The 10,857-nt window shown below is 34.6% G+C and overlaps 1 pseudogene; it reads left to right on the forward strand.

Annotated features, from left to right (window-relative positions):
• The first annotated feature begins 1,135 nt into the window (after positions 1-1,135).
• The window catches only part of LOC106111030, a 12,525-nt pseudogene continuing 2,803 nt past the window's right edge, over positions 1,136-10,857 (forward strand).

The following is a 10,857-nucleotide window of genomic DNA, read 5'->3' on the forward strand; positions in this document are numbered from 1 at the left end:
CCCCACCGCCGCTACTACGAAATGACGTGAAGTTAAGGAATATTACTTTTCCGATATTTTCAATGTGCAACAACTACATTACTGTTTCCACGTCTTTTCTTACAATAATTACTATTGTCTTTTGTTCAGTGTATTATAATATAAGAGAAGGTGGCAAACGTGCAGCGGGAAAAGCAAGATCTTTGACCACATGGACATCCGCAATACCAGAGGACTTGCAGATACGTTGCTGGCCTTTGAATTCTATATGGAATGGTAGTAAATTTAACATGAAACAAAAACATGCAATATCTCTGGAATGAAAACAAATAGTAAGAGATTGGAGAACATTATTACGCCCCGGGGCTCCATTGGATTATTCGTCAAGGCAACGTCCCCGTTAAATACAATAAAAATACCATTGTTTGAGCCCAACCGGAATGCGAATCCCCTCCTTCACGGGCCACTGCTTCTGTGGGATAGACAGTGCGGTAAAACAAATTATTAATGCTATTTTAACCTAATTAATGATGCGAAATCAATCATCACTCCCGCTCCCTGTCCTAATTGTTTGTACTTTTGGTACACAAAAGCCTTAGACATAATCAGGATAGATTGATTTTTTTAAGAAAATTCTACAATGTGAAATACCGCCATCTGTTGACAAACTGTGAAACTATTAAACATTCGTAAACGCAATCATATTCTTTCTCAGAGCGTTTTATATTCTTTGGTAACTTGGACTGACTATGAACGTAGATAGGCTACAAGACCTAGTATTTTGTGCCTTAAAGATCTTCGCCATGGTACCAATGGCAATAATGCGCTTTACACTTGGCCAGTACAGTTGGTCAGTAGCGCTCTGATGGGATCGTCATGTAACTAGCACAGTGTGAACACTAATTGGCGCCAATGAATGTCGCTTGCTGTTGCATCTGTCCAACTCTACTGGCTAAGTATGAACCGGGCATAATGGTCGTTAGTCGTGGTGATTGTAAATAAAAGGGGAGATAGAATTAATTTTAGTACAATCAATAAGTTTTTAAAATCGGGCCGAAGTTAAAGCAGTCTCATCTAACAGAAAACAGTTATTCAATTGAAATTAGTATCTAACCACGCTTGTCAATTTGATTCTCGGTCTACTCTTTGAACATTGAACATTTTTTTCGGATTTTTACCGGCCGGCTGTCATTCTAACGCCAACTGCTTACGAGAGTGTTGTTTCCGTTGACCTTCCATTTCACATTTTAATTTATTGTAAGTATTCAATTTTTTTATTTAAATATTTAATCAAATCAATATCATTTTGTGTCTTGTGTATTTTAAATGAAACCTACGATATTATTACGAAACATTGTTTGCGTGAGGGCACGCTGTTCTTTTGTTCGGAAAGATTCATCTAGAAATTGGCCAAGCACATCTGACATACATAATTTATAATTATGATGAAATAATAAATTCAGTTTGTGAAAAATACGTTTGCAATCTAAAATTCTTTGAATGTATATCTCCATTAAATGAAATATTGCGCAAGAAGGTGTTCTCGGAAGAGTAACTAATTTCCTTCCTCATAGCTTCGTCTATAGAACGTTCGTCCATAACGTTATAAAATACAATAAGAACATCATTTGTTTTAATAAAATATAAAGGATTTGTCTGATTTATTGTTAAAACTAGTTTTTAATCAAAATTAACGTTTTAGAATAAATCGTGAGTCTGACCTTCACTGAAGTTTTTTTTTTTTAAATCAGCTTGAAGGTTATGGCGTCAAGTTAAAGTACTACATGGCTTTAGGGAATTTTCTGTGATATTTGATGATGTAGTTCGTAGGTTAAAATGGAAGATGGGTTACATAGGAAAAGAGTGCGAAGTGAAACTGACGCAATGATGGGAAATTTAGCGAAAAAAGTACATGTAGACAGGTATGTGTGTTTAATCACGCATGCATGGGGAATTGGTGATGGAGTTGAATATTTACTGTACTATGATAGAAAAAATATGAAAATGAATACTTTCTACAATTAAATTGAAGGTTGAATATTTCGATTTTACCTTGTGGTAGATATTAGTAATCTATATCTATTTGTAAGATAAATCACTTCAGTTATAAAAACTTGTCCTTGCTGTCTATTGCATCATGTTGCAATTGGTATGACCATTCTTTGTTTTCTTTATTTGCCTGTTTTAGTCTTGTATTGTTCAAACTGTTAGGTATTCTCCCAAAATTTTTATCATATAAGTTTTAGTTAGTTTAATGTCAGACAATAAAGTAGATAAATGAAAACAGATAGTATCTTACTTAGTAATTTTAATTCAATTGAATAATAAATCTCCATATTATGGTTTATCACAAGACTTAGGTTTAATCCAATATCCTCTAGATATCTCAGATTATGTGCAATTATTGACTTAAATGCTATGACAAGAAATGACTTATCTAATAGGACATTTAAATTATATTAAAACTGTCTTGGTCAGATTTAAAAAAGGTAATTTCAACTAGAGTACTATTAAAATTTTAATTGCATTTATGAAGTATTCAGTACAAATGTTTTTATTTGGTGTATTCTGGAATTTCGATAACATTCAGAGTTATGTAAAAGTATGTTTATTTTTATTTGATGTTATGTAATTGGAGAGATATAGTTATTATAAACATCTCCGATTGTTCAATCATAATGACACAATAATCATCATTAATGTTTAAAAACAATATCACAAGATTTCATTATCAAAACATTATAAGCAGTTAAGAAGTTTGAATCTTTTTAGAGATTGTAGAACATTACAGCTCTTGTGATGTTTGCTTAAAGCCATATTAATTATTAATTGGTAAATAATTTCCCAGCTGAATAAATTTGAAGTGCTCAACAATGTCGATGGAGCACAAGTGTTACTGCCGAGGGGATGAGGTCACCAGCTTGGACCTTGATAAGCCCCAGCACCTCTTGCCTATGATGAGACCTTTCTCTATGAGGTTCTTTCATACTTAAGTAGTTTGTCAGTTGTGTATTCTAGAATTAACGTAGAGTTGTGTAGAAAAGTTACTATCGCAAACTTGGTTTAAGGAAGTTTTAGTATGTAGAAATAGACATCTGCGTATAAAGATGTCAATGGATAGTGGTTACTATACTATTTTAGTGGTGATTTACTCATTTTACTACATGTACTACAAAGAGTATTGTTATCTAAGGCAGAAATACTTAACAAAACTTTACAATCAATGCAGTCTAGTTAAGATCTAAGCGTAACCTTGATGTTTATGATAAGGAAATAATTGTTAAAGTATAATATAACAATTATTATTGTTTGTGTCCATAGTGGAGTGATGTTTCATACAATTGTTCATACATGGTGATTAGCACTTCTAAGATAATGGATTATTTATGCTTATGCAATATCAAATAGTATATACTAATGGTATTTCATTAAATTCATGCATCATCATCTCCCCTCCCCCCTTATAACACTCATGGTTTTGGCGCAAAAGATTTGACAATGTTAGAGCTTAGTTTTATGGGCAATTCATTTATTCAATTAACTCTTCAAATATTTTTTTCTACAGAATTTATGTTGTATAGTTTTTCAAAAGATTGGATTCAACAATTTTACATACATGACTAATGTTTCTAGTATATTTGCTTTATATCGTGATCCTATTTGCATTATCAAGTGCAGTAATTTATTTACGACATACGAGCGGTAATTATGTGTTACTTCTCTACAATGTTTTACTTATTGCTGGTATTAATCTTACTGATATTATAAATGTGGAAGTTTAGATGGTTGGATGTTTTTTAGAGTCTGTAGCCTAAATGGCTAAAACGATCTTGATGAAATTTGGTATAGATGTAGAGGATAGTCTGGAAGAACATAGGCTACCCACTTTTTTTTTTTTAATTCCACGCGGACAGAGACGCGGGTTAAAGCTAGTTTACTTAAATGCTAATCTGCTATTGAGGTTTCCTAACTTACATCTTGCATAGGATCTCAACAGATTTAAACCTGAAAACTCTATTCTAATAAAAATCAACAATGATGTATTCTTTAGAAATACTATATAACGGTCCGATAGAAAAAGAAACTCAAGCATTTTTTTATTTGATGAAAATTTTTCTAACTGTAGTTCACAGTTCAATTTTTGTACATCACGGACTGTTTTGGGCAATATAAGAGTTTTTATTAAACTGTCCCCGAGCGACTTCATCTGCATAAAATCATAATAAAATTATTTTATAGTTTACATGTATCAAATTATCAATTGCAAATGTCAAAATGACATGACTAGATGACAAACCATGGCCACATTGCTTCCTTGATGTTAGCAGCAATTTATGGTCTCTTTCCCACATTAGGATTTTTATCTAAAATATTTTCCCCCTAAGTTTAATGACGTGAAAATATATGGCCTAAAGCGTGACGTAAGTGTAGGGCTTTTTATTAAAAGAAAGAATTATTCAAAAATATGGTGTAATTGCTGACATCTTAGGCAACAAAGAAGTGTGTGTTTACGCTTTATTATAATAGTATAGATTCTGTATCAACATAGTAAAACATGATTGCTAAACAATTACCACCTTATGCGGTTTAGCATGTAAAAACCAATTAAAACAGACTAATTACCTATTATTCTGAGAATGGAATGGTTTGTCCTTGGTTACTTGAATACCTTATGCACATTAATGGTGTGACCTTTGAACTGTTTACTTAATAAATTAATAAAACAATTCAGAACATGTTTATTTTTAAAATTAGACCTGTGGGAAATATACTTCCACAATCCGTTATTTAGATTGTATTCTAAATGGTAAACTGTGGGAGAAAACCGGAAAATCGTGGCTAGTGTTTGAAGCGTTGTTGAATTTAGATCATCGTAGTGTGAGACGTGCAATTATTTTTATAGGCTTGAATTTTGTTAGCCACTTTCATTCAGACAACCTAATTTTCTTAATAGCGAAGTAATGTTTTGATAGAAGCTCCAAATTGAAAATATCGTTGGATGACTCAATTGCTATTATTAATTTTATCTTACATAAATGGATTATATCGTTTTTATGACGTATAGAGAGGTACCAATGTTGGCCTCGGAATGTCTCGACGTCTGCCGATTAAATATTTTTCCACGTTTGTTGCATCGATATAGTGATTGATTATGACTATTGAATGGATTAATGCTAAGTTTACATTATTCCAGTCCAGCGATCGAAATCAGCGCTAGATTACAACTGGAAAATAATACGTGCGTGGAATCCATACAGCAAACCAGTGCTATAACCGGATTGGCGTTCAAGATTTGAATACAGTACGACCACTCAACGTAACTGGAATTATGTAATCGACCAATCAAGTGCCATTCCAGTGCTGACAGCGCAATCGTACAGGAAACACGTGTTGCTCGCTTTGGAATTTACCTGTGTAAAGGACATTTGGTACAATGAGAAAGTTAAATGAAGAACAAACCATGCAGTTTATTGCTTTATATAAAGAAAATTCGTGTTTATGGGACATAACGTTAGATGATTATAAAAACAAAGCTATGCGCCAATCGGCTTTGGAAAATATATTGGAGGGCATGAAAATTGAAAATATGACAGTGGATGATGTGAAAAGTAAAATAAAAAGTATTCGTTCCACCTACTGTCTTGAGTTAGATAAAATTGAGAAGTCGACCGTATTTGGAGGGTGTGGTAACGTTTACGAACCAAAAATGAAATGGTTCGCAGAATTTGACTCATTTATTAAAAATGTAATGGTGAAGCGTAAAGCGAGGGTATGTATTGTTTATATAAATTATTTGTATTTATACATATGCATTATTAATTTACTAGTGGCTTATTTCAACGAGTTGTCAATTTTTAAATCATCATATTTGCCTTTGTAATTAACTTCGTTTACGTAATGAGTAATTATTCTGTCCATCTGTCCGTACTACAAAGTAAAATTGTATGTTCTTGTTGTGTGCTTGGCATCTGTTAAAAATAAAATTTATTTTATTTCCAGGAATATTATATTGATAATACTGAATTTGAGCATGTAGAACATTCTGTGGAGCATTCTGAGGAGCCTACTTACGAGGAATGTAAAATCAACGCTCCCCCTGAACCTCGGAGGAAAAGAAGAAGAGTTTCACAGCGATCTAAGATAGTCAGTAATGTGGAAGAGACGCAATACGATATGTCGAAATCGGAAACTGAAGATGAATTCGAAGTGTTTGGGAAGCACGTTGCTAAGCAACTACGAGAATTGTCAACGAAACAGGCAATATTGGGTCAAGAGGAAATTCAGAGAGTGATTACGAAACGTCGACTACACGATTTGAAATCTACAAGTGCCAAAAAGTATTGGAAATATAGATATTATAATCCAGAGTCTACTATCGACGCACAAGCCAGTGATGATTCCACACCAGGACCAAGTAACATATGCCAAGTGAATATACCGGCATCTTCTGTAGACATCGACTCGGATGAGGCTTGAAATGTTAAGAGATAGGACCTAGAATGTTACAATGCTTTCTATAATGCATCATATTGTCATAGATAATAAGAAGTATAATAAAGAATTCGTGTTTCCTTGATGTGGTGTTTTAGTGCTATACTGAATTCTATTCAGATTTGTTGAATACTTTTTGAAATAGCTATATTTGGCAAACGGAACATACTGAGGCTACTGTAATACCATGACTTAGGAAATTGCAGCTTTTTGTATGCAAAGTTTAAATGCCATGAACAATTATAACATTGAACATAAGAAATTAATGATACACTTACTTTAAATGTATCCATTTCTCCTCAAATTACTTTTATGCTCGATATCACCTCATCAATAACTTGCAACACTAACAAAAATATTCTTAACATCACTCTCGAAGTCATTATCACTAGTTTGAACGATTGTACCTTTCACTGGACGATACCACCATTCCATTGCATCAGGGTTACTGTACTGGAATAAAGTAAACTGGGACTTAAGTCATATATGTTGCGGAATTTACCTTAAGAATACTTTCTGCGTAGATTGTTACGTAGAAATAACCAAGACAGACCGAACATGGTAATTGAAAACCAAGGTATTGGAAACAACACAATGTCAAAACATACACGTACGTTATTTCTGCCCTTTTGTATAAAACATTAGTTGATTTGAAAGTTACTAGTATTTTAGGAATAGGTTAGTAGTCGAATGGTAGGACTTATCTACGACCACGCCTAAACCCTTAATAAGAATTGGAGGGAATGTAATTTCGTATGCCACATACTGGAATCGCATTCTTTCGTAGAGTATATATAGTAATGTCAGTTTACGTTACTTCATTCCAGCGATCGACATCACTGCTTGATTACAATTGAAAAAAATGTAAACATTCACTGGAATGCACTGTGAGTTCCGAAGTATACGATCGTTGGACTGGAATAATGTAAACTGCATTATTCTCAGGGTCAGTAACCTAGAAGCGGCTTTATCGAACATGCTCGCGAGCGGAGCTCTAACGACCGAGTTATACCATCGGAATGGTTTACTGGTCGAGCTGTGGCGCGCCACCGCTGACCTTACTATGGCCGTGCACGTTGCTCATACACACACAAAGGGACAGACAATTAGGTTCGTGTGTAGATAGTTCCAACGAGTAGTTATGGTAGTTAGGAACAACGAAACGACTAAAAAGTAAAGAAACCGGTTTTAGTAACGACCAAAAACTAATTTTGATTATATCCAGTTTCGCGCGATATTGTGAATTTCCACTTTTTGTGTCATTACTTTGCAGAGCGCTTTTTAACGCCCGTAAAAGGTTTTCAGATATAACAAATTCACGTCTATCACGCAGTGTTGCATTTTGAGTGGTATGCGAACGAAACAAGAGTCATTTTAAAATAAACGTATTTGCGAAAACGTTAAAAAGTCGCCCTTGCGTATAAAGCCTAACTATTTTCATGATAGACTGCAGGTGTTATGTTAGGTAATGTTTAATGACATTGCAAGGTTATGTTCAATTTTGTTGCTCAATCACGTCAGATTACTTGGACATTGGTTATTTAAACATTCGATACTCTTTATCTATGGGGTATCGAACGTCCAGTTTATCACAATATAACCTTTTCGTTAATCAGTGGAACATTCTAGATACGTTTTGTCACTGTTTTTTTACGGACTGCGTTACATTCTCACTACGGTCTTTCACTAAGCAACCAGTGTTTTGTGGCTTGAGAACGTAGGGCATTGTGGTTTGTAATCAGATAATTTTCAAATACTGTGTTACTTGTGGGAAAATATAACTGGTACGTCTAACAGTTTTTAATGAATTTAATATGAAAATGTGAATATTTGAACTTCAAATGATTTTATTCATAAGATATATGATCGGAGACACTGATCTTGTTTGAAATAAATACATAGCAAGCAAGACTTATTTATAGTTTGAATATTACGTTCACCGAAACGAAGGCAAGTCTAGTATTAGAATCAATAGTCACTGTTTTGGCTGACACGGTTTTGTCTTGTCCAAGTACAGTCGTGTCGAGAATGCTGTAGAAATGTTAGAAATCACTTATGTAAGCGATTGTACATTCACTGGTTAACTAGACTGCATTGCGACTAAGTTATTGATGAAACTACTAACTTAGGATTTGTATTCAAGTGTTTTGATGATTTAAAGGTAATTTTTGTGTAGTATTTAGTAACAGAAAGTAATTAGTTAAATTTTAAAAAGTATTCGATTTGGTAAAATAAGAGTTGATTGACGAAAGTAGCTTATAATGGGTGGAATTAAGTGTCATTTTTGTGTTTCAGCTTCAACAAGATGCCGCTGCAGCTGACCAAGCCCGCGCCCCAGTTCAAGACGACAGCGGTCGTCAACGGAGAGTTCAAAGACATCTCGCTTTCTGACTACAAGGGCAAATATGTCGTGCTGTTCTTCTACCCGCTAGACTTGTAAGTACTATTATATTTGTATATAAAATCGATCGATCGGAACAATATACAACTAAACTCTGTCTTATGAACAACTAGCTGTTGCTCGTGACTTCGCCCGCGTGGAATTTAAAAACAATAACAGCCTATGTTACTCACTGATAACGTAGCTTTACAATGGTCTTAGTCGAACCAGTAGTTTTTAAGTTATTTCAATATATATTAAAATACAAATCTTTCCTCTTTATAATATTAGTGTAAATACTTGGTTATTTGATCTCAGTATAGCAGGTTTTATGTATTGTAGACTGAGTTTTCGTTCAGATATTTTACGTTTGACTTAAAAGAAATGAATGAAATTGTTTAAAACTGGTCTGTGAATAAAATGGTCCATTCATAGATAATTTTCCATTGTAAGTGGAAGCGTGTGAATATACCGCGCTCCTTTTAGAGAACTGGTTGTCGCGCAGGCCCGCTCTGCACGTGCTTGTTACGGTCAATGTCACGGTGGACTTGTACATTTTTATCTCTAGTGACATGAACTTAACATATTTGTTTTCACAATTAATACAGCAATCTATGCCGTCTGATCTAGGTTAGTAGACTTAGTTGGGCATCGAGTGATTTAGCAGCTAAAACATCACTGCCCTACTGTAACAATCGAGTAAGTTTAGTATAGAACTCGACTAAATTCAGAACTTCATATTTGTTTAGTGACATGTGGGAGGCGCTAATCGCCGAAGTAATAACATATAATGAATGGACTCGCCTAAATTTAATTCTTTAATTAAATTCACGCGCAAAACAGGCGTGGAAGTGGGAGCAATTCCGCGTTTCATCTTATGAGTGTGGTGCCGGAGCCCTAATTTTCGTCCCTTTTTCTTTCCACCCTTTTCTTAAGAGCAATGAATGGGAAGGAAAAGTAGATTTGACGGTGGAGGAAACGCATAGGAAGGGGAAATGTCCAGTTTATGTGCGTCTCCTCCTCCGTCAATTAAGGGTAGACAACTCATCTGCAATTGTGGATATTTATAGGCAGAAGTCGCTTTCCATTTCGGTGGATTCAGGTGGCCGGTTGCTCATTTGTCACCTTGTATTATAAAAAAAAATTCAGACACTTTTTTAGTTAGCTCAAACGATTTATTTTCAGATACTTAACAATTTATCACTTATCATTACGTAACACTAGGTTACTTGTAAAAAAAACCAAGCATTAAATACCACTAAATTGAGGTTACTTGTATTTCAGTACGTTCGTGTGCCCGACGGAGATAATAGCGTTCTCTGAGCGCGCGGACGACTTCCGCAAGATCAACTGCGAGGTGATCGCCGCCTCCACCGACTCGCACTTCACGCACCTCGCCTGGATCAACACCTCGCGCAAGCAAGGTACACTCGGGGACATTGTCGGTGGTGCACTTTAAAAAATACACTCTTAATTGACGCAACAGCTAATAGGACGTAACTTTTATATGTGTTTACAAATGTTTTGGTGTGATAAACGTTTGGGTTCACTGTTACCTAACAGGTCATTATTAAACAAGCTCTTCCCTTGCGGCTTTATTCGCATGTAATTATAAAAACTTTATTTTATTGTTTACATTTGCTAATGTTAAAATTCAAATGCACAAATGACAAGGAAGGCTTTACAACCTTGCTTCTTTGATGTCAGCTTGAAGTTTATGGTCCCTTTGCCATATGAAGTTTTTTTTTTCAATTTACTTACCCCCTAAGTTTAATAGTGATAAATGTGCCCTAAATTTTAATTAAAGAAAGAATTATTTAAAAAACTATGCTGTGATTCCTGGCAGACTGACTGACTGGGGCAGGATCCCACGAAGTCGTGTATTTTTACGCTTTATTATTGAAGACTGATTTTTGTCTTAGGACATGTTTATTTTTTTGAAAGTTCACCGCGCATTTCAGCAACTGTACATAGTGATGTTTTTGTAAGCGTTGTATGTAAGCGTG

The sequence above is a fragment of the Papilio polytes genome, unplaced genomic scaffold (genome assembly GCF_000836215.1).
Source record: "Papilio polytes unplaced genomic scaffold, Ppol_1.0 DF824180.1, whole genome shotgun sequence".
Taxonomy (NCBI): Eukaryota; Metazoa; Arthropoda; class Insecta; order Lepidoptera; family Papilionidae; genus Papilio; species Papilio polytes.